Source organism: Marmota marmota, unplaced genomic scaffold (genome assembly GCF_001458135.2).
Source record: "Marmota marmota marmota unplaced genomic scaffold, marMar, whole genome shotgun sequence".
In the NCBI taxonomy this organism is placed as follows: Eukaryota; Metazoa; Chordata; class Mammalia; order Rodentia; family Sciuridae; genus Marmota; species Marmota marmota.
In genome coordinates, this window is record NW_026000137.1 from 158743 (window position 1) to 184160 (window position 25418).

General features: G+C 37.5%; 1 protein-coding gene across 12 annotated transcripts in view; it reads left to right on the plus strand.

Moving 5' to 3' along the window:
* The first annotated feature begins 1446 nt into the window (after positions 1-1446).
* Positions 1447-25418, plus strand: part of Lmbr1 (limb development membrane protein 1) — a 125513-nt gene continuing 101541 nt past the window's right edge. For 7 of the 12 annotated variants that reach the window (XM_048785413.1, XM_048785415.1, XM_048785422.1 and 4 more), the window contains exons 1-3: positions 1475-1542; positions 3369-3408; positions 12383-12522. The gene's annotated coding sequence lies outside the window, so the exon portion shown is untranslated. Of the gene's footprint in view, positions 1543-3368; positions 3409-12382; positions 12523-13790; positions 13830-25418 lie in introns of those variants that run through there. The other 5 variants (XM_048785412.1, XM_048785416.1, XM_048785407.1 and 2 more) reach the window with 5 other exon arrangements.

Genomic DNA, 25418 nt, shown 5'->3' on the forward strand with positions numbered 1-25418 from the left:
CTAGAAGACCCCTCTGTTTACATTTCTTTACCAACAACTGGTTTTCCTTATGACACATGTATTCTGAGGATTACTAGGAGGAGGTGGTGTCTCTGTTAATGTTCTCCTAAGTAGCTGGTGTTCCAAATAGGTCCTCGGACTTTGCAGGTGCTCGTGAATGCTCTCATTTGTTCAAGGTCCATGTTGTATTCTGTCAGTTTTCCATATGTATTTGGAGAACTCTGACCCAAGGTTTATAGTCTTCATTTTTGGGGTGTAATTTTCTAGATGGTGTCATTGATCATAGTGAAACCAGAGTTTTGAGATGAAACTCAATTTTCTTCTTCCACTAGCAGGTGAGATGGAGTTTTTTTGGATGAGGTCTGCCTCAGGTGCAGGGATTATATAACACTTGGTTCACTGCTATTGGTCCAAATTTATGTTAATTAGGGTTTGGAAATGTACTTATGCTATTGGTCGAAATTTATGCTAATTAGGGCTCAGAAACATAGTAACGCTATTGGCCAATACTTTTTTGTGAGTGTGGTGCTGGGGATTGAACCCAGGGCCTTTTATATGCAAGGCAAGCACTCTACCAACTGAGCTATATCCCTAGCCCCCAATATTGGTAAATTCTTGAGTCCCAACTTTCATTCAAATCTGTCCCACTTTCATTGTTTTGTGCCAGGTCAGGAAACTGGAGGTTGAGGTTGTGGAATAGGGCTTCAGAGCTTATCCACTCTGTGTGTGTGAATGAGTTTGCTGGTGGGGGCGGGGGCCGTGGGGGGATGGGCCGGCGCACCTTGGCTCCCCTTTGCACTATGAGCTGTGCCTGGAGCCTCTACGTAGCCTGTCTGGCAGGCTCCAAGCAGCCTGGTGGCTTGCTTTGCTGGATTGAACAGTTACGCCCCGCTCCCCACATTGATTTGTGATGCCTCATTTATGTTAAGTTTTTACATAATAGAATCTATTTCATTCATCTGTGAATTCTTGTTGCCAGCACACACTTTGTCACTGAGGCTTTCCTGTGTTTTGATATTTAGTAGGTAGTGGATTCTCTTTGACTTTGCTTCTTAGACTTGTTGGTGATACACCTCCATATGATTTTGAAAAACATTTGATCAAGTTATGAAAAAAAAACTCTCCACTGGGATTTTTACTCCCTGGAATAGTATTAAATGGATTAATTGATGAGGTCACATAAATTAGTATTTTATCAAAGCTTTATATTAGCAAAATGTCTAAAATTTTTACTTTTTTTTTTTAAACTTGATTTTATTTGTTCTTTCTTTTATATGGTACTGAGGATCGAACCCAGGGCCTCTCACGTGTTAGGCAAGCACTCTACTACGAGCCACAATCCCAGCCCCCAAATTTTATTTTTGTATAATGTAAATCCTTTTCCCTATAAATGCTAAAAGATGTATCTTGTATTAGTTAAGAAAAAGGCAAAAAAATGTAAATGATGTGTTAAATTTGTTTTGTTTCAGATATGTTTTCTTCTTTTTGCCATTCTGTACATCGTTTCCTACTTCATCATCACAAGGTACAAGAGAAAATCAGGCAAGTGCAAACATTTTTATTAAAGCTTTCATTATTGTGCCTCCTGGACTCAGTGTGGCACATGGGCTCTCTGGGTACTTGTTAGTGTGGTAATGTATTGAATATGCCCATGGTTGAACTAAACAGTGCCTGTTGAACTGGAGCACTAAAAATACCTTCCAGGGAATTTGATTACTGTTAGGATCACCTTTGGAGACCAGAGTCCTTGTTTATCACAATTCTTATGCCTAGCTAAGAATAGTGCTGGGCTATTTAGTATCTGGGGAAATTCCAGAGTTTATGAGGCAATTTGGTTTCTTTTGACTGGCTCTGACTTTGAATAGTCAATTCAGTCCCACCTATCCTTTTCCAGCTACTAGAATATCTTTTTTTCTCTGAAGTACTCTAGAATTGATAGTTTCCATAATACTATTGGCATTCAGTTATCTACTATCCTTTTAGTACTTTATATTATCCTTACCTAGCTAGTGGGACCATGATATCTTTTCTTTGTTGTTGTGATATTGGGGATTGAACCCAGGGCCTCTTGCATGCTAGGCAAGTGCTGTACTATTGAGCTACAGCCCCAGCACCCCCCGCCCCCTCCAGTGAACTTTGTGCTAATTAAATTGTGACTTTTAGGTCAGAGTTTCACAAATACCTAAGCAACTGCCTTGCTGCTTTCTGACAAATCTTAGTTGTTTTCTGGGAATCATAATACTTTCAGCCTATGATGCTGGGCTAATAGCAGGATTCCTTGTTTTAAGGATTCTTTGATATTATATTATCAATTTAAAAACCGTCAAACTTTTGAGAGACATAAGGAAACGGTTCTTTCTCTTGTGTATTACTTTAGGAGTAGTACTTGACTCTGAACATACTGAAGTATTCCTAGATTTTGTAATTGGTCAAAGTTTTGAAGATCTGCAAATCCGAGATGGTATCTTAGCTGTTTTAAAAGATATTTTGGCATAATTTCATAGAAATGGGCACAGAAGGAGAGGGGGAGTGAGTGAGTGAACATAAATACGTTGTTTTAGGGGAGATCAGGGGTGATAAGAAGGAAAATTAAGAGACTGAGAAAGGAAAATTTAAGAGACTTAATTTTTAGGGTACCCTGGATTTAGCAGGTGTTGGGAATAGAACTGAAGTGGCCATGTGTATATTAAAGTACCTCCCAAGACGTGATGATTGACTGGTTGTGTATAAACTCACTGTGACTATTGCCTTGTGGTCCTTTTGGTTGTAAAGTTGTTTTGAGCAGTCTGGAATTAGGGATGGACACTTGAGTAACAGAAAGGCCCAAGTACACCATCAACACTGAGGTTTTAAAAGATATTTTAAAAGGCTGTGGTATCCAAATTAGTTTAGGATGGTCTCATTCTCAATGAGAATCTCATTGCCATTACTAATGACAAACTCAAATTATAGAAAATTTGACGAGTTCTAAGATTGTAAGTTTTAATTTTATAGTGAAAACTTTAGTGTACTGTTATCAGCCAGAAAATTTAATTCATCAGCTATTTCACTTAATATTCTTTGACAGTACATTTCATACTGGCCCTCAGGTTCTACTAACTTTTATTTTCTTGAAGAGAAAATATTTGGGAAATTTAAATTTACATATGCAATCAGGATTTTAAAAAATACCACTGCCTTCTCTAATTGTATGCCATCCTGCCTGAATTAAATTTGGATCTTTGATGAAATAAACACAATGCTCTTTGAAAGTCTTTATTTCTATTTAGTAATTGCTTTTTTAAGTTTATGTTTTTGTTAACATTTTTAAGTAAATTAGTGAAACATTTTGTTGAAAAAGGATATTAATACTTTAAACATTTTTGCAGATGAACAAGAAGATGAAGATGCCATAGTCAACAGGATTTCGTATGTATTCTAAAATTCAGTTATTCTGTTTCTATTTCTGAAGTCAAATTCTGAAAATAATTCTGATTTTTGGACAAAAATACAGAGAAACAATTACCTGAAGTATTATAACACCTTTATCAATATATTTTAAAAATTATTTTTAGTTGTAGATGGACGCAATACCTTCATTTATTTATTCATTTTTATGAGGTGCTGAGGATCAAACCCAGTGCCTTATAAGTGCTAGGCAAGCATTCTACCACCAAGTCACAACCCCAGCCCACCTTTCTCAATATTAATCCTACCTTTGAAAAGCACATTTAAGCAAATATATGTAAGCAGTTTTAAAATTTGCTTATTTAAGGAGATGCCAGATTTTATCTTCACAAGGTTTAATGAGAAAATGGACTTAAGTTTGGAGAAACTGCTGGGTTTAAGAAAGAAAACTCCAGCTGTTTGAATTGTCTGTGGGAAAGACTGTGACTATCTTGAAACAGGGAACAGATGTTTTCTGGTTAGTGGAGTGGGCACCTTCTATGACAGGGAGGTGGGCCCTGATTGTTCATCATAGCAAAAAGAGCCACTTCAGAACCACACATTGCATTTAGTCATCTTGTCCCTTTAGTCTTCCTCAGATAACAACCCTGGTCAGCATTTCCTCAGGTTTCCTGATCTTGATGCTTTTGAAGAGTACTGGTCACTTATTTGGTTTTGTCTGATGTCTCTTCATGACTACTATCAGATTATGCATCTTTGATAAGGGGAGAGGTGAGAGGGCAAGAAAAGGGGAAGAGGGAAAGAGATTACCTGTGCTTCCAATACATTGATACACGTGTACTAAAACATGTAGTCACATGCTACAGAACAGTATTCAGCCATAAAAAGAGATGAAGGACTAATAGATCTTGCAGTGTGGATTTCATATAGTGTGAATTGCACCTCAGTGAAAGAGTAGTTTTAGCTAACAAATGACTTGAATAGGCCAGATTTGATTCATAATTGAAAAATGAATATAAATGGATTCTGCCTTACTAGATTTGGCAATTTAAATTATTTCAAGTGTCCTAGGAAAGTTGGATAAGAAACAAAAATAATTGCAACTTCACTGTAGAGATTCTTTCCTTAGGCTCCAACTTAGGCCCTAAGCTTGATGTTTTAAATTTACAGGGTTAGGGGGTCTTAATTTTATTACTAACATTGTGATATTTGTCAAAATTTTTACCTAAATTAATGCTTCTGTAAAACTACAATTCACTTCACTACATCTAAAAAACAGTCATGAATCACAGACTGAGTAAAGGGCAGATCTTCCTCCATGTGAAATCCTCTAGGTGTGAAGGGTAAGTGAAGTATGGGCCTTTCTCTTCATCATTTAGTCTGCACAACTTTGGTGGTAAGTGTACTTAAATGCACTTCGAAATTAATAATTTATAAACTTAACAGAGCATATCATTTTGCCTTTTATCTGTAAAAGTGTGTTTAATGAGGATGCAACTGTGTCCTGTTTTCTTGTGAAACTGTCCACTAGCAGGCTTTACTTCCTTCCTCTGCTCCAGTGGGGCAGCTGCACAGCATGACAGTAGGTGGGGCTTTCCCACTAAGTAGTTTCTGTGTCACAGAGGTTTGTGCTATATCCTGTTCCTAAAGGTGGATGGGTTTGCAGTTACAACAGAGTTACGAGGGGGAAGCCTGGAGAGAGTCACCGGAGAGGATGAGTGTTGTCTGGTCAACTCCCTTCCCCTGAATTGGTGATAAGAGTGAAAACGAAAACCAGAGAGTGAGGCTGGTATGCATTCATAGTTTGCACCCAAAATTAACTTGCATCCAGAAGAGATGGAGAAGCAAAGATTGGCTTTCTCTATTTGTAAAGGAGGGCTTTCATCTCCTTTGTAGGATGTGAATTAAATAACATCGGCAAAACAACAACAACAAAAAAGGTTGCTTGTGGTGTAGCAGGTGGGATCAATGTCACTCCCCTTTTCCCGTCTCCCTTTTCCCTTGCCTTCCCTCCTATCCCTGAAAGCAGTTGTGAGCAAGGTAGAGAAGAACAGGAAGCTTAACTAGGACAAAAAAGGAGTTGAGACACGGTGTTGAGCACAGGTGAGGGTGACACCATTCTGTCCACGTGAGAGGGCTTTCCACGGGTGACTAAGCCTCTTATTGGCTTTTTTGACCCTTTTAGAGGCCACCTTTGGTTTCTCTTCTGTTCCTGATATGCCTTTATTCCATGCTCTGTTTCTGTGTACTCAAAATCCTAAATTAACTTCCTCTGCCCTTTGTAACTCAGTGCATTTTTGAGAACTCTTCTCAACTAGGTATTTAATTTGATTTGAATTAATAGTTGATCCAAAAATTAAAAAAATAGGTGAGACTGCTTTTGCTGGCTGTGAGCCTGGGCAGGACAAGGAGGATTTTTTGCTAGAGGGAAGTCTGGCATGTGTGTGTGTGTGTTGGAGCCTGGCCGGTGAGGTCAGCTGCATAGGTAAAGAGAGCTTCTGAGAAGGGGGTCCCTATAGGCTGAGGATGGTGTCTGTGCTTGTGGGAGTCTGGCTGGGGTGGTGGAATGATTCAAGGGGGAAGGAGGGTGTCTGTATGGCAGACAGTCTAGAGTGGGGAGCTCCATAAATAGGAGAGTGCTTGTCTGTACAGGTTGGGGATAGTGTGATAGGAGATTGGTTATTTGTGATGGCAAAGCCTGATTCTGTAAAGATAATGGGACAAACCAAGAACAATCAGAGGAAAAGGAAAAAATGGAAACAAATTACCAAGTTGTTGCCTTGGAATTGGAGGTATCAGTGTAATTTCATGGTTTCCAGCATCTAGAGAGTTTAGAACTAAATATAGAAATAAATATGGGTCTTTGTGTGCACATGTGTGTGCTCAGCACATGCTGCACCGCTCAGCTCTGTCTGCCCTCTGAGGCGCCTGGAAGTGCCTTTCCCAGCATCAGTGAGCATTTCCAGCATGCCCAGAGACAGCGCCTACTGAGCAGAACAGTGCTTTTGGAGAGAGGTTGGGTTGCAGGTTGGGGTCAGGAAAGGCCCAGGCTAATTTTGTACATCTTTTTTTTTTTTAATATTTATTTTTTAGTTGTAGTTGGACATAATACCTTTAATTAATTAATTAATTAATTAATTAGTGTGGTGCTGAGGATCGAACCCAGGGCCTTTCATGTGCTAGGCCACAATCCCAGCCCCTAATTTTATACATCTTATTGTAAAGAATCAAGCAAGTACCCAGAGAGTGATGGGCATATGTTGAAGGAGGCAGAATCCTTCAGGGTTCTCATACCAAGTTAAAGGCAATTCAAGCAACAGAGTCAAGCATTTAATGGATCCTAATCCATTGAGTATAGTAGAATGGTTTTGAGTCCATACAGAAATCAGTAAGTGAATTAAATCGAAAGTTTCGACAAGAAGAACTAACCTTACGCAGAATACTAATTAAAGGAAAGAGTAACTTTATGGTGGAGAACCCTGGTGGACACCACTTTGACCAGTGATCATAGACAACAGTGTTAGTAAAAGGGCAGACAGCAATTCCCAGCTACTCATAGCTATCAAAAGAAGCGTGGACACTTCTGTGATAGTCCTGTCGAACTCCATGTATCCACAACGGAATCCTCATTTCCCCTTCAGCCTGCTGTGCTTTGTAGCCTTCTGCATCTCAGGTACTATCAGCTCCACCCTTTCAGTTCAGGCCCAAAGCCCCAAAGTCACCCTGATGCCTTTCCTGTCCTCCTCTCCATATTAGGCATCTATCTGTTCTGTCTTCAGGACCGCACTGCCCATCTTACTATCTTTATTGCTGCCATATCTGCTTCAGGAGCTTTCCAGTGAGTCTCCTTCTTCTGTCCTTGCTTCTGGTCAGAACATTAGCCAGATCATGCCCCCTTCTGCTCAGAGTTCTGGAGCAGCCACTCCTGCCCACTCAGAGTGCGAGCCAAAGTGCTCACCTGGCCCAAGACATTCCTCCATGGCCCTCTTGCCCTTCTCATTGCTGAAAGGCAGCCATATCTTGTGCTTTCCTTAAAAGGCTGGCCACGCCCGGCTTAGGGCTTTCAGACCTATTTTGTTTTCCCAGAGTGCTTTTGTTGTCAGCTGCCCCACTGAGCTTTCAACCCCTTCCATTTTGCTTTGCCTTACCTTCCCCCTAAATTTCAGACAGCCAGCCTGCCTTTTCTTTTCTTTCAACAGGAATTGAATCCAGGGGTACTTTACCACTGAGCCCCATCCCAAGCCTATTTATTTTTTATTTTGTGACAGAATCTTGCTAACTTGGCTTGGGGCCTTGCTAAATAGATGAGATTGGCTTTGAACTTAAAACCCTTCTGTCTCAGCCTCCTGAGCTGCTGGAATTACAGGTGTGCCCTACCACATCCATCTAAATCTTTGCTTTTCAGTGAAGCCTACACTGACGGCCATACTTAATACTGAAACTCGTCTGTCTTCCTTTCAATTTCTAGTCCTCCGTTCCTTGCATTATGTTTCTGTAGCATTTATGATTTTAGTGTTATACGATTTCACATTTACTGTTTTATTGTTTATTATCTGACTTTCCCAACTGGATTCTAAGCTCATGAGGGCAAGAATGGTTGTTTTGTTTATTGTTATAACGTGCCTAGAACAGTCCTATCACAGAACTTTAAACATATATATCTTTCTGGTGAATGAGTGTTACCAAAAGACTCACTGAGTCAGATACTCTGGGATGTGTGTTTAAAAAGCCTCATGGTGGTCCAGATGATGCTTCTCATTACTCCTTGGGGGTCCTGATGCTAGAGCTGGGTACTCCTTCTGTGGTGCTGATAGTACTGCTGCTCAGAATAACATGATTATTCTGACAATCACTGGTTAAAGAACCACTGATGTAGAGTGAGGGATGAGGGAGCCTAATTCATGCAGCATATATTTACTGATTAGCTAGACAAAGACTTAGGATGAAAATAGTGCTCATCAACTTGAAATATCATGCAAGGTCAGGTTCAGATTGCAACTTAAAAGTATCTGATAGATTTGATCGTAAGGAGAATTTTTTCACTACTGTGGGGTTAGGGTTTGGATATGGAATGTCCACCAGCAGCTCGTGTGTTGAAGACTTGATTTCTATGGCAGCAATGTCCAGAGGTGGGGCTTTGGGGAAGTGAGTGGATAATCAGGGCTGTAACCTTATCAGTGGGTTATTCCATTTGATGGATAAATAATTTGAGTGGACTATGGGAGATGGTCAAAAGTTTTGTCAGGTTGGGTCCATTTGGAGGAAGTGAGTTGCTGGGGACATGCCCCAGGGGACTCTATCTGTCCCTGGCCCCTTCTTTTCTCTGGCTCACTCTGTCTGCTTCTAGCTGCCTTGAAGGAAACAGCTCTTCTTTATTTTGCCCTTCTACCATGATGTGCCCTCACCTAGGGCCCAGGGCAATCGAGTTTGCCGTGGTGGACTGACATATCTGTAACAATGAGCCAAAATAGATCTTTCCCCTAGTTGTTCTTGTCTGGTATTTTGGTCACAGTAATGAAAAGCTGACTAACATGTGGTGAGGAGTGGAAATCCTACTGCAGTGTGTTAAGAAAAAAACTCATGTAGAAGTAAAGATGTAACTTGTATGTCCCTCTCAAGAAGCTTTTTGAAAGATCAGAAATCCCGTAGGACGTTTCTATTCTGAGGATTAGGAGCTAGAGAAGGTGACATGGAAGGTTAAAGATGTCCAGCTGGTGAGGCAGGAGGCCTGTGGAGACAGCAAGGTGGAGAGCTCCCAAATGGTAAATGTTTTAGTCAGCTTTTGTGTTGTTGTGGCTAAAATACGTGATGGGAATAATTTAGAGGAGGGTAAGTTTTTTGGTTACAGAAGTCTTAGTCCATAGATGGGCATGTTCTGGGCCCAAGGTAAGGCAGAACATCGTGGGGGGAAGGACATGGCAGAGAGAAGCTGCTGCCCTCAAGGCAGCAAGTAACTAGGGAGAAGTGGAGGAAGGGGAGAGGGAGAAAGGGGGCTGCAGGGACAATACATCCTGCCAGGGCAGACCCCTGTGACCCACTTCGTCCAGCCATGCCCCACCTGCCTACAGTTATCACCCCTTTAGACTAGGTTGGACTGGTCAGATCACAGTTCTTGCAATCCAGTCATTTCACATTCTTGCATTAATACAGGAGCTATTGGGGGATACCTCATATTCAAACAGTAACAGTATGGAAGGAGTTTACCCTTCTGTTCCCATTCTGAAAGAGAAGACTGTCATTTTCCAGGAATGAGGCACTGCAGGACTATGTCAAAAAGCTTGGAAAGAGCTTGAAGATTTGAAGATGTGGTCAAGAACGGGGGATTAGAGATCCAAGAGTCAAGGTTCTGGCTCTTGTTTGCCAACTGAAAGTATATGAAAGTTTTGTGGAGTGTTCAGCTAAGTTGAAGTGGTCTTATTGTCTTAATTCATAATCACTGCACAAGATGTGGTCTGTGGACGACCAGCTGTCTTTACCCCCATTATATTCAACATCTCAGTGTCAGTCCTCACCACATTTTGGAGAGGAGGGGAGATTCTGCCTTTCTCATTGGATCAAGGAGATAGTAACAAATGTTAGATACTTGGGAAAACACTGGTCTTATCCCCTCCACTATCACAAAAGACATATTACTCTAAAGATGCAATTTTTTTATTCTGCTGCATTTCAGAAGGACATTTCTGAAATTTCTTCAATTCTGAAAGGCCTCTCTTCTTTAATTACATAAGTAGTGTGATATAAAGCACAGTATTCTATGGTGCTTTTTCAACTTGGGGCCTTATTTTAAGGACCAGCTCTCTGCCAGCTTTAACTCAGTCACATGAACCTTTTATGAATAACTTTTTTATTCAGCTATATTCAGTGGCAGCAGCAGTGATTTTTAAAAAAATATTTTTGTTATCTTTAGGGCCAATCACAACAACTAAAGTGTAATAGGCTCTAATAGTTTTTTTATGAAAGATCAAGCATTATAGTTGTGATGATCAATTGTTCAGGAATTGTGGGTCTTCTGTGACTTTAAATAATTTGTTTGTCCCAGAAGCTGACTCCTTTTGTTAGATCACTGGTTATAGTTATTGATTTGAAAACTGTGTTGGCCTTTATTGCCAGGTGTATGATGAGAGTATTACAGGAGTCAAGAGGGGAGAGGAGCTAATTTTCTGGAGAGGAGCAAGATGGTAGAAGCTAAGGAATGATTCTTAGGGCAGATGACATGTGAAGTCTGTTTTGAAATTTGTGCATGACTTGCCATGTGGGTATGTGGAGTGTACTTTAAGGAGGGTGCAGGTGTGGATGCTAACAATGCAGTTTGATGTGTAGGGAACGAGGTGGGTAGGGAAGTCTAAGTGTATGCTGAAGTGTGTCCTGGTAAAGGCATCCTGAAAAGCACACAAGGAGAGCCAGTCCTGGAGAATTTGGATTTGATCTTAGCTTTGGCCTTGGTAGGAATGATGGCAGCTGGGCTAACATCCTCATTTTCCTAGAGAGAGAGGTTTGCTGGGATTACCACTAGAGCTGCCCTCCACCCTAAGATGAAGACTTTGTCTAGAGTGATTTTCTCAGGACATGTGCTGTCTACTCAGCAGAACCAGTTCGTAGCATTTCTCATGTGTTTTATCTGAATTATATGTTGGTATGTAACACATGATCCACATTTGAGGTTTTTGACATCAATTTACCAAACACAGCAGGTTTTCTGGGCACTTTGACTTTAACTAGGAATATATTTCACTTCTGTTTTTGGCCACAAGATGGCACTGACCTCAAAGTTACTTTAGTCAGTGTGTATTTTGAGAGTTTAGTATGATTCTATTTTGAATGTTAGTGAAGTTTTCTTTTCTTTTGCCATTATATTCTGTAAAAACTTTTTCCAAGTTAGGTATTTGATATAAAAAGTTTAAACATATCAGGAATAAGTGTAACTGAGAAAGCGAAAGCCCCTTGTAACTATATACCTCCCCATGGGTTATTATACAGTGTGTGGACTTTTTATGCCTCTTTTTTCTTGATTGCATATGTGCATTTTGGGGGGATGGGGTGGGAAGAGCATGTTTTATATTTATTGTTCATGCTTTTTTTTTCATTTGTTGACTTAATTTATTTTAGATTTTTTTTTTACATTAGAGCTGTGTTTTATCTATTTTATTGATAGACTATTTTTTGAAAATAAAATTTATTAAATAGGTAACAATGTATAACTTCATTTATATTTGTGTGGTAGAAGGATTAAGGCTTTTTCTTGTTCTTGATCATTTATAGTTCTTTTTTTTGATTAACATATACTGATTGTGCATATTAATGAGATTCAGTGTTTATTTTAGCATTTGTATATTGTCTACACTGATCAGATCAAGGTAGTTAGCATTTCCCTTTTCTTGTCATGAAATAATCATTTTATTTTATTTTATTTCTTTATTTTTTTTGGTTTTGAGGATTGAACCAACAGGCACTTTACCACTGAGGTCTCATTAAGATTCTGAGGCTGGCTTTGAACTTGCAGCATTCTTGCCTCAGCCTCTTGAGTTGCTGGAATTACAGATCTGCACCACTAAACCCAGCTGAGATAATAATTTTAAATTAATTTTTTTCATACCTTTTTCACAAGTGTTTTTTTTTAACCCGAGACAGTTGTTGCATTGCTTTTAACATACATTGTCAAAGCTATTAATTAAATACAATTGTGAAATAAATACTTGTTTTTAAAATATGAATGGAACCACTGCTGCAAAATGTGAGAAGCATGTTGTATTTTATATATATATAATCTGTCTTTTAGGTCTAGTCATCAGATTTACTGATCTTTTCATGGAGTTTGGGAGTTTGAGAGTTTACTTCCAGGACCATATATACATCATTTGTCTTCCAAATACATATATTTAATGATATCCTTGTATAATATTTTTTTGATTAGACAATTGAGTTTGTATTCTTCCGATGTTGCTTCTGTGATCATTGGTTTGTCCTGTCTAGTGACCATGACTCTCTTCTCTTCCAGGTTGTTTTTGAGCACCTTCACTTTAGCAGTTTCAGCTGGGGCTGTTTTGCTTTTACCCTTCTCAATAATCAGCAATGAAATCCTGCTTTCTTTTCCTCAAAACTACTATATTCAGTGGCTAAATGGCTCCCTGATTCATGGTTAGTATATATTGCTTAGTATAATCATTATTAACATTTTAATTTCTTACTACATTGTATTTTAAAATTTTTCTTTTCTTAGTTTCCTTCATAATTTGTAACTTTCTCTAGTAAATCATTAGGATCCTTAGTAAATCAGAAAAGTGGATTTTACTTACCATTCCTGTTTTTTAGCTGTGAAAGGCTTTTCTCTCTTATTTAATCTAAAAGCAGTTTTTAATATTCATTATGATTTTGATAAAATATCATTTAAATATTTTGGAAGAAAAATTTGATTCAACTGGTTATGTTGAATTTTCATTGAAAACCTGAAAAATCAGGGACCATAGTCTGTTTTATTTGTTTTCTATTAGTTTCCTTTGTCATTTCAAAAATATATGATGGAAGGGGGAAAACACACTATATCAAGTATAAACTTTGTGATTTAAAAAAGTAATGACTGACTTAATATGGATAATAAGATATATTGCTTTGAAGGGAAGTAGACTTGCATTCCAACTTTGGTCAGCCATTTTCTAGCATACCCTGGGCATTATGGTTTGGATGTAAGACACTGAAAGGATGTTGCAAGATGGAATGATTAGATTATGAGAGCTGTAACCTAATCCACTGGTGTGGATTAACTGGGTGGTGACTTCAGGAAGGTAGGGTGTGGCTATAGGAGGTTGGTCACTGGGGGCATGCTTTTGGGTTTAATATTTTGTTCCTGTGAGGATCTCCGCCCCCATCCCGCTTCCTGATTGCCACGTCTGAGCTGCTTTTCTCCCCTGTACCCTTCCACATTAGAGTTGGCTGTCTGTGGACTGAGACCTCTGAAACTGTGAGCCAAAATAAACTTCTCCTCGTCTAAGTTGTTCTTTTTTTGTCACTAGAGTTTGAACCCAGGAGTGCTTATCTGATGAGACATATCCCCACCCCTTTTTATTATTGTGTTTTGAGACAGGATCTTGGTAAGTTGCTCAGGGCCTTGATAAGTTGCTGAGGCTTTAAACTTGTGATCCTTCTACCTCAGCCTCCCAAGCTCGAAGTTGTTCTTGTTGGGTATTTTGGTTACAGCGAGGAAAAACTAAAACACTGGGCAAGTCATAGTTATTATCTGACTTGTTTCCTATTCTCTTAGTTAGGATGATAAATAAGATCTATCTTGCAGGCTTGAGTTTAGAAATATAACTAATGTAAAATACCTGTCTCTTAACTGGTGCTATAGGTTATTTAGACTGTGTCTTCTCTCTCTCTGTCTCTCTCTCTCTCTTTCTCTCTTTCTCAAGGTGGTGTTGGGGATGGAACCCGGGCCTTCAGCATACTAGGCAAGTGCTCTACCTCTGAGCTACATCCTCATCTCTCTCTCTCTCTCTCTGTTCTTCCTAAAGAGACTTACTGTTTTTTATATATTAATTTAGTGTAGGTACACTAAACTGTTTTCTCTCCTAGAACATGCTGGTATAATTCTTTTATAATTGTCTCTTAGAATTCATTAATGTTCTTAGAGATTTTGATATTTTTCTTCTTTATCCTACTCATACCTCCCCCATTTATTAGCAGTATTTTTTAAAAATTTTTTTAGTTGTAAATGGACACAATACCTTTATTTTATTTTATTATATTTATTTTTATGTGGTTCTGAGGATCAAACCCAATGCCTCACACACACATCCTGGGCAAGTGCTCTACTACTGACCTACAACCCCAGCCCCAACGTTATTTTTTGTTACTAGTTATTGTAAGTGTTGTTTTATTGGTGTCATTAGTTGTTAGTTATTAGTGTTAACACTTATTTTCTGATAGAGATAATGTAATTCGATAGTTATATGGTGGGTTAGATACATTCTTTATGAAAACCAAATGCATGTAACAGAAATTAGGGCACCTCATTTTCAGGTGTTTTAGTGTGGAGTCAAATTTCCCCCCATCCTGATGAAGTAGCACTTTGAAATTATTGAAGAGTGTCTTCTTATGAAATAATATCTTTTTAAAAAAATAATTTTGTTATATTTATGTGGTGCCTAGTGCCTCACACGTGCCAGGCAAGCGCTCTACCATTGAGCCACACCCCAGTTTAGGAAATAGTATCTTGACCAGTATTTGCTGCATGTTTGAATTCCTTCATGCCATGTTTAAGGTAAAACATGACTTTTTCTTACCAAGGAGCCTTTTTTTGAGTTAATGGTAGAATGTCCTTCTTTAATAACATGCAGCTGACCTGCCATTGTACTAGAAACAGATGTTATCAGAGATGGCTTCTCTCCATTAAATATATGGTATAGGCCAGTGCATTTGGGCCTCCCAAGTGGACATACACCTTGGGATAACTTGCCTTGTAATATTATCATGATAACTGCTAGTGGACATACACCTTGGGATAACTTGCCTTGTAATATTATCATGATAATCCATATGCAACAACTGAAATACCTCTTGCATGCCTTAAATTGCTGCAACTTCTGTTTTAGCTGTTATCATGTTCTTTGTAACTAATGCAAAAGAAAAAAACAGAGTAAAATGTAAGAGATCCACTAGTTTACCAGTTTAATGTATGAGATGAGTAAATTTGAGAAAATACAGAATGTTTGAGGAAGTACAGAGTGTACCTTTTGTAGATGAGGTTCCTTCAGCATTCCCTTAGCTGTTGCCGTGACTCAGGCCCTGCATGTTAAGGACATCAGGAGCAACAATGGCTTCTTTCTGACTTTTTTCCTGAACATAAAAGTAGTATTTGTTCACTGTAGAAGGATGGACAATAGGGAACAGTTCAAAGAAGAAGATAAAGCCCACTCTTTTCTCAGTGTATCTATGTGTGTGTGTGTGTGTGTGTGTGTGTGTATGTGTCACGTGGCACATGCCATTCTCATCTTTTTAAGCATTTACTATCACATTGTGAATGTTTTACATGCCATTTGATGGTCTTGAAAGCACTGGCTGGCTTTCTTCTCTTCATGGGGCACAAAGATATAAAAACTTCAGGTACATGTATAATTTGTTCCATGTCTTTTGCCCTTTTCTATTTTGTTTTCATATTGATTTATGTGGTCTTTTTGTATGTTGACGTGAGACACATTTACTATTTAATTATATTGAATAATTATTATTTAATTTCCATGAATATATTTTTTGGTTGTTTTAATTTTGCTTTTTAAATTTATTTGCTCTTTTGAGTTTCAGAATTTTATATTTTATGTTATCTGGTCCTTTTCTTCTTAAGAATTTTTAATTTTTATTTACTTATTTATTTATATTTATTTTTTTTAAAAATAAATGACAGCTGAAAGTATTACAATTCTTATTATATGTATACAGCACAATTTTTCATATCTCTGGTTGTATATAAAGTATGTTGACACCAATTCGTGTCTTCATACATGTACTTTGGATAATGATGTCTATCACATTCCACCATCCTTGCTAATTCCCTGCCCTCTCCCTTTCCCTCCCACCCCTCTGCCCTATCTAGAATTCATCTATTCCTCCATACTGCTTTCCATATTGGCTGCACCAATTTGCAGTCCCACCAGCAGTGTCTGAGTGTACCTAGAAAAATAAGAAACTCAGAATAGCTAAAGCAATCCTTAGGAGGAAGAATGAAGCAGGTGGCATCACTGTACCAGACCTTAAACTATACTACAGAATAATAGTAACAAAAACAGCACGGTATTGGCACCAAAACAGACTGGTAGACCAATGGTACAGAATAGAGGACACAGAGACTAACCCATAAAATTACAATTATCTTATATTAGACAAAGGTGTCAAAAACATGCATTGGAGAAAGGATAGTATCTTCAATAAATGGTTCTGGGAAATCTGGAAATCCATATGCAACAAAATGAAATTAAACCGCTGTCTCTCACCATGCACAAAACTAACTCAAAGTGGATCAAGAACCTGGGATTTAAACCAGAGACTCTGGGTCTAATAGAAGAAAAAGTAGGCCCTAATCTTCATCATGTGGGATTAGGCCCCAACTTCCTTAATAAGACTCCTATAGCGTAAGAATTAAAACTAAGAATCAATAAATGGGATGGTCCTTTTCTTCCTTTGGTTTCTCTAACTACTTTTGATTTTAGAAAATCCTTTCTCATCCTGAGATGTGACAAATATGCACTTTTTTCTTTTTCTCTATTTTTTAAATGGTTTTCTTTGTACTTATCTGTTATTCCCTCTGGCATTTATATGGGTAACTACCTTTTCTCTAGTCCCTTTCCCAAAGTTAGCTCATTTTCCCAGTATCATCAATTGAATATATTTTTATCTGCTTTTCTAGAAATACTCTATTTTTGACTTGGTAAATTATTACATAGGGTTTTGTTTTTGGGCTTGGGTACACAGATTTTGGAGTCAGATAGATCTGTGTTTGAATTTCAACTTTGTATTTTACTAGAAGTAACCTTGTTGAATTTGTTTAAGCTTTCAAAGTTTCAGTATTTTATCTGTCAAAGGAATAGAAAGATGTAATTTTAAAATAAGATATATGGGCCATATATACAGCATAAAAAAATCTATCTAGTCAGATGGTACAGAGTAAGCTTGAAAAAATAAGTGCTGAGTTTTAATTCCTTGTTCTTTCCCACTGTACTATGATATTGTTTTAAAGACTGTAGTTTTGTCTTGCTTTGGTCCCACTAAGTTTTTAAAAGCTAACACATTTTATGAAGGTTTTCATAAGCTAGTCATACATTTTATTTCCACTGCATGTAATATGGAGATACGACAATTCTGTGGTAAGTTTTTTCAGTTGTTGCTTATTATAAATAAGGCCATACCACAGATAATCACATGTGTATGTATGGTTCAAATACATATCTGATGTAGAAATTTAGAAGACAAGCAGCATAACTGGCAGATTGGACCTTCATCAGTGACTGTAGCCAGGTGTCTTGGTGAGTGTAGATCCATGTTGCTGAGCCCATGCACAACCTCCAAGGCCACCAAGGCCACTTTGTGCATGGATCCCCTGGGTGGTGACATGCATAGCTGTAAAGCAGCTGACTGATATCTACAGTCATTCTATCCCTTTGGGTCGTTCTGTTCTCTCGGCTATTATATTCAGAGAAGTTTGTCCACATCTGTGTGTCCCAGATGTCCTTGTTACCAATTTCCAGTTATATTTCTTCCAAGTTCTGGATCATCCAAACCATTCACTATAGCCCCATTAATTGGTTTGTAATTGCACATTTCACCGTTTCTTTCTCCAAGTAAAATAAATAGCCAAATTTGCTGCCCATTGTAGTGCCCACTAAGAAGATTTCCCTTCACCTCTTTACTTCAGAGTGTCTAGAGAGGAGCTGTAGTGCTATTGCTGTCCACATTAGACTATGCTAAACCAGGCCCAGGTCTCCACTTTCTGTCAGCTTTCATAGGGATTCTCTTTGAGGCTGGCAGATAGATGCAGCTTGAGGCAGAAGAGACAGTGTAGCAGGGGTGGGAGCTGTTGGTATTTGGGCTACTTTTTCATGAACTTAGTTATTCCTTCAGGACCTGCTTAGGCTTGAGTACATATATACCACTTCCATTTGATGATGGAATATTGTTCTGTTGTCCAACTTTTTAGATTGGGATTTCATAAAATGCCCAGTTCTGATGGGCAGCTTAGGATATATCGTTAAGAATTCAGTCTCTACTAAAGCCCAGTATCATGTCGATAGCTGTTTCTCCTAAGAAGATTAATTATCTGAAAAGAATGGCAGGCATTGCTTCAACATCCTAAGGGCCTTTCTGTGATTCATCCATGGGGTCCTGCCAGGAGCTCCAGACTGCATACTTATCTACCACTAACACCTGAAGCACCATTGGATCTGCAGGATCACATGGCCCAAGTGGTAGAGCAGTTTGTGAAGCAACCTGGACCTGTTGCAGAGCCTTCTGTTCTGGGCCCCACTAAATACTAGCATCTTATTAGGTAAACTGATAAATGGATACATCCAAGTGAGAAATGTATTGCCTCCAAAATCTAAGGTGGCTCACTGGATGTTGTACCCCTTTTTGGTGTAGGAGGGGCCAGATGGAACCACTTGTATTTTATCATAGAAGAATATCTGAAAATGCTCCATACCACTGGACTGCTACAAATTTCACTGAGAAAGAAGGCCTCTGAATTTTATTAGGATTTATTTTCCATTCTCTGACACATAAATGTCTTAAGTCCAGAGTAGTTGCTATTTTGCACTCACTAGTTCCGGTCAGCATAATGTCATCACTGTAATGAACCAGTGTGATAGCTTGTGAAAGGAAAATGCAATTAAGAGCTCTGCAAACAAATGATCACAGTGCTGGGATGTTGGTGGACCACTGAGGTCAGTAAAATATATTTCTGGCCTTGCCATCTGAAAGTAAATGCTTCTGGTTGTCTTGATTGACAGGGACTGAGAAAAGGTATTTGCCATATCTATAGTTACGTATCTGGTACCAGAAGATGTGTTGATCTGCTCAAGCATTGGAACCACATTTGGCATAGTGGCTGCAAATGGGGTCACTCCCTAAGCTTATGATAATCCACTGCCATTCTCTCAGACTGTCTTCTGCACAGGCCTTGTGGGTGAATGGGGGTGTGGTGGGAATCACCACTCCTGTATCTTTCAGTTCCTGATGATGGTGGTAATCTTTGCAATTTCTCCAAGTTAGTGGTATTGCTTTGTTTACTGGTTTCCTAGGTAGATGCAGTTCTAGTGGTTTCCCCTTGACCTTTCCCATATAGGAAGCCCTCACTGCAAAGGTTAGGGAACCAATGTGGGGGTTTTACTAGCTGCAGATCATGTTTATTCCATGTATGCATGCCAGAACTGGGGAGATAACCACAGGATGGGCTCAGAGACACACTGTGGGTTTGACCTGAGCTAAAACTCCATTGATCATGTGATCTTACCCTGCTTTGAGTCTCCCATGATCAATGTTAGATCAAGGCCAGTGTCCAGAAGTTCTCAAAAGTTCGGATTATTTCCTCCCTAGTACACAATTATATCATCTGTATTCATTTGTCAGCCAACCATTTACATTTATGGCATTTGTGGGATTCTTTGAGATTCAGAAAATTTCTCAAGTTCTTTAATCTTCCATGGAATTTCTGTTTTAGTTATTGGACATTGAAAATGTCAATAAATATTCCTTGATTGAAGGAGTAAAAGTTATTCTATAATTAGGAATACTTTGGTAGAAGTTTTTGGATTAGAGGCTGAATATGTATTGATAATGCTTTTATATGTGTAAATGTAGTTAGTTTATTTTAAATACAGCGTCTGGATTTTGGATGCACAGGTTTGAGATATTACACATTAGTCTTATTTCCTGGGAATGTGACTTGACTTCTGTGAGTCAGAACACAAATACATACTTACATATGTACATACATACATAATATAAATAATCAACCTCAGTTCTAAGACTGCATATCATATAACAAGATGGGTATCTGCCTATAATGAGAATGATTAAAACAGCTTGAAATATTTTATAAAAAGTGATGTTGGAGCCCTGGATTAGACAGAACTGGTAGTGATCTTCTGTGGTCATTGTGTTCTTCCTTGTAGTCTTTATCACTGGTCACTTGATCTGTATGGCATGTTCCATCTTTCATTTAGTGTGGGCTGTGGCATGCCAACTGCTGCAGTTTGTTGTAGGAAGGGACAAAGAAGGAGAAATGACAAATTAAAATGGCGGCAGTATTTTTTATTGTTGTATAATTAAAATAAAGGGGTGAAAATGGATAGAAAAACTCCATTTCTATTTACTTTTTGTATCCCAAATATTGTTAAAATGTTAGTAGAGCTGGCCGTGGTGGTGCGTGCCTATAATCCCAGTGATTTGGGAGGCTGAGTAGGAGGATTACAAATTCAAAGCCAGCCTCAGCAACTAGCAAGGCTGTAAGTAACTTAGTGAGACTGAATCTCAAAGAAATAAAAAGGGTTGGGGATGTGGGTTAGTGGTTAAGCACCCCTAGGTTCAATCTCCACTACCCCAAATACCTTGCCCCTGCAACAAAAACAAGTTAGTGGAGTTGAATGTGGTCACACATGCCTATAATCCCAGTTACTTGGGAGGTAAAGGCAGGAGGATCACAAGTTTGAGGCCAGCCTTGGTAAGTTTAGTGAGACCCTATCTTAAAATAAAAAATAAAAAGCTACTGGAAATGTAGCTTAGTGGTAGAGCACTTACCTAGCATTTGTTAGACCCTGGGTTCAATCTCAAGTACCACACGCACCAAAAAAAAAAAAAAAAAAGGTGGAAAAACATGTATTCTTCAGTTCCTTAAATGGAAAGACACTGATAAAACTGTTTGCTGGGTGGGTCTCCTTCTAGGTGGTGAAATGTTCTGGAATTGGGTAGAGGTGCTGGTTGCACAGCATTTTGAGTATGCCAAATGCACTGAATTTTTTACTTTAAAGTGGCTGCTTTTATATCATGAGTTTAAAATTAAGAACCAACTAATAGTAAATTTTGGTAGATAGAAAAATGATAGAATTAATTTGTAGCTTTAAAGTCAGGAAATGGTTCTTTAGCATTTGAGGTATTTTCCTCCCTAGTGTCCAAGGTTTGCTTCCATGTCCGTTCACCTGTGATTAGAGGTACACATTTGTAGCCTGATTGCCCAGCCTAGGATTTTGTATGTTCACAATTAACCACAGTGAATCAAATTAGTCTTGGCAGGGACTGAGTGCTTTATTTTGATTTGTCATTAGGAATAGATGATAATGCCATTTTGGAAATGAAGAAACAGCACAAAATCATCTTTTTGAAAAAATGCATTTTAAGTTACATAGAAAGTCAAAACAGTTTTAAATTACAGGCAAACTTATATTTGCTTATAAAGTTATTAAATAAAAGTAAGTGCTTAATAAGTTTCATTTTACCATTATTAGTTAAATATCACTAAGAATTTAATACTAAATTGGTGTTAAAAGCTTAATCATTTATTATAGTATACATCAAAAAAGCTACTGGATATTGAGGTATTTGTTTATGATATTAAAAATAAAAACAATCTTGGCTGGGATTTGGCTCAGTGGTAGAGCGATTGCCTACCATGCATGGGGCATTGGGTTCGATCCTCAGCACCACATAAATGTAAAATAAAGATATTGTGTCAAAAAAAAAAAAAATCTAAACATTTCAAGTGGGAAATTAGCTTTAATGAAATTTGGTAGATTCAAACAGTGGAGTGCTTTTTTTGTCCATTATAGTTGATAATATAGACAAATATTTGTTGACATACAAATATGTTGGAAAAAAATTATATTTACAATCTGATGTACCTTTTATAAAAAGAAATAAGTATATATGTATAAAGAAAAATATCTTGGGGGGTGAATACAAAGGGTTAGTGGGCCCCATGCTTCTTTGTTTCTTTAATCCCAGCTGCTTGGGAGACTGAGGCAGGAGCTTTGCAAAGTCAAGGGAAGCCTGGGCAACTGAGCAAAACCCTATCTCAATACAATTAAAATGGGCTGGTGGTGTAGCTCAGTGGTAGAGTACTCACCTAACACGTGTGAGGTCCTAGAGTCAATCTGTAGTGTCACAAACAAAAAGACAAAAAACAGGGGTCTATACAATAGTGTTTTTCTCAGGGTAATAGGATTATATGATACAAATTTTCTCTTATTTGCATTGTATGATGTTTATACCATGGATATTTCATTGCTCTTTGTTGTAAGAAAAAAGTTGTATGTTAAGGTGAACCAAGTTTCACAATTAACAGTTAAAATGTTCACTATTTTTTGTTTTTCTTGTAAGTAAATAGAGACTCCTCTTATTCTAAGGTTCTTTGAACACTATTTATTCAAAAACATGCTTGTCTTTTTTTTCCCATGCTTACACTTTCTTGAAGCAGTTTAAAAAAAATATGTCACTTTTGGACAATTAGATTCTTCATTTCTACTGAACAGGGGTTTTAACTTAGTTTTGTTTTGGAAGTTGTTGAATATGGCTTAACTTTGATTAATTTTCTAATTTAAATTCATGAAAGGTTTTGTTTACACAGAAAATTATAAATTATATTTTTTATAGAATTGTATGTTGTATTTTGAAATATTTTGTGACTCCAGCAGATGGAGCTAGAAGTTAATGAATCCTGTGGTTATCTGTCTGGTGTTTTTTTCTTTTTTAAAATATCTTTTTAGTTGTAGATGGACACAATGCCTTTACTTTTATTTATTTTTACATGGCGCTGAGTATTGAACCCAGTGCCCCACTTGTGCCAGGCGGGCACTCTACCACTGAGCCACAACCCCAGCCCTGTCTGGTTTTGTTTTAAACTAAGTATTTTGGGATTATTAATCTTTAAATTCAAACTTCTTTTGGGGATGGTGCATTGAATCTTTCATATAGGTTGTCAGTGATACTGATTTAGACAAACTACAACATTTCTGAATTTTTAGAGTTCTACTATATTGAAGCATGCAATTTTAGCTTTATGAGGAAGAGATATTTGACTGTTATTTTATAAATTAATAATAAATAATGTAAAATAAAATACATGTATTCACTTAAATAACAATTTTTAGTTTAAGAATGGTCTGTCAGAATCATAAACTATCATTAAGGCATATTTTCATGTGTAGGCATGATGTATGTTGGTAAAATCTAGAAACTTTCTGACTTTGCATAGTTGCCAAGAATATAATGACTTATCAATGTCTATTAGAGACATTATTGTATCTTTTTTTTTTTTTTTTGGAGATGTGGCTCAAGCGGTAGCGAGCTCGCCTGGCATGCGTGCGGCCCGGGTTCGATCCTCAGCACCACATACAAACAAAGATGTTGTGTCCGCCAAATACTAAAAAATAAATATTAAAAAATTCTCTCTCTCTCTCTCTCTCTCTTTAAAAAAAAATTGCCATTATTGTATCTTTATATTGATCTTCTCTTAGTAACTAACTTATATATTGCAAAATATTATAATTGGATCACTATGAGCTCTGTTCATCTGAAACTTTCACATTTACTGTAGTTAATAAACTTATTTTTTTACATTAAATTATTTAAAGTGAGAAGGCTGGTAGGTAAGTACATGAAAAAAGGGCATCTGATTTCATGACACACTGAATTGGTTGGTATTCAGACCCTTTGGGTCCTGAATCATTTTCTATAGTTGTCCAATGGATGCTGCTGCTCATTATGAACTCTTAATTAAAATTTCTTTATTTAGGTTTTGATAACTATCTGATTTTCTTTTTTGAGGTACTGGGATTTGAACTCAGGGACACTTGGCCACAGAGTCACATCCCGAGCCCTGTTTTGTATTTTATCTAGAGACAGGGTCTCATTGAGTTGCTTAGCACCTCGCGGTTGCTGAGGCTGGTTTTGAACTTGTGATTCTCCTGTCTCGGCCTCCTGAGCTGCTGGGATTATCGGCGTGTGCCACTGCGCCCAGCTTAGTTTTAATTTTTAAGTGAATGTATTGGTTAGAGTAGACACTTCTTTCTAATTTATGAACTTTTGCTTAAGGTAGGCTTTATTTTTTAACTTCTTTCAGATGAGATGGGGCATGTTCAGGGTGGTTTGGCTATAGACTCACTTTTGGCTTTGAAAGAAGAATTTGAATTTGTAGTTTTCACTTTATGAAAGACATATAAATTTTGAAAGTATGTGTATTTATAGACCCATAATAGCAATAAAAGTTCTTCCTTTTGTACTATGAATAATAATTTTTTTTCTGATTATAAAAATATAGTGGACTCTTTGCATTTGAGGATTTATATTTACAGTTATAACCAGTTGAAAGCAATTTTCTTTTCTTTTCAAGACTGAGGATCAAACCATGCTAGGCAAGCACTGTACCACTGAACTACATCCTCAGTCCTTTTTATTTTTTGAGACAGAGTATCATAAAATTACCCGAGACTTGCAGTCCTTCTGTCTCAGTTTGCCAAGTAGCTGGGGTTATGGGCATGCACTACTGTGCCTAGCAGTTGACAGTTATTGTGAGGTCCTTGATATATGATAATTTTTCTGAGCCTAAAATTTGAATTTTGCAGGCAGTGAGGCTAGGAAATGAAATGAGCTGTGTGGCTAATGAGTGAGGCTAGCTCAGCACCTCCATTTCAGTTCAGCTTAGTTCTATGCTCTTTTTATGCCTCTTATGGGGGAAGTAATAGAGGGATATGGAGAATTATGTATTTCACAAAAGTATATAAATACTTGCTTCTGATTTTTTTGGAATACTGTCTGTGTTCCTTTTAGAAAACTTAGAATATGCAGAAAAATAGGAAGAAAAAGTCATGTGTAATTGTGCTCCATTCATAATTTGGTGTATTTTTTTGCAATTTGTCTTTTATGCTTAATTTTTGTTATTGTAATTTTTATATATTTTTAATGTTGTGTATGGGTTTTTGTTGTATAAGCATTTTTGAGAGAAGCTAATGAGAATACTTAATTACATCATTTTTCTTTCCTTTCTGTGGTCTAAGTTCTAAATATTGGAATTTTTCAGTTTTTTGGACCATTTGTATCATGTTGAAAAAGGACAGTGGGGAGGCATTGACATTTATTTGTTTAGCATTTTGGGTGTTATTTCTCTTCTGTTCTTCATGAGAGCCATATGATGAGTAACATGTTTTTTATGTGGAAAAACTGAGTGACAGAGTTGAAGTCCCTTTTTAAGATCATACATTGATTGGTGCAAATCTTGGCATGTCAGATGTAGACTGTCACTCACTTAGCTATAAATAGTGTGAATATCTTATTTTTGGTTGGGTACATTCTAGTACACTAAGTACATAGAGTATATTCAGTTTTATTGAAATTGAGTTTTTAAAATCTTAGAATTGAAAAATGTTTTGATTTTAAGAAGGCTTTGGTGTACATGTGGAACACCCACACCTAAGCAACTGAGAAAATAAATGTAGAATTATTTATTTATTTATTTATTTATTTTTTCTGTTTCACTCTCTTATAGTCTGATCACAGATTCA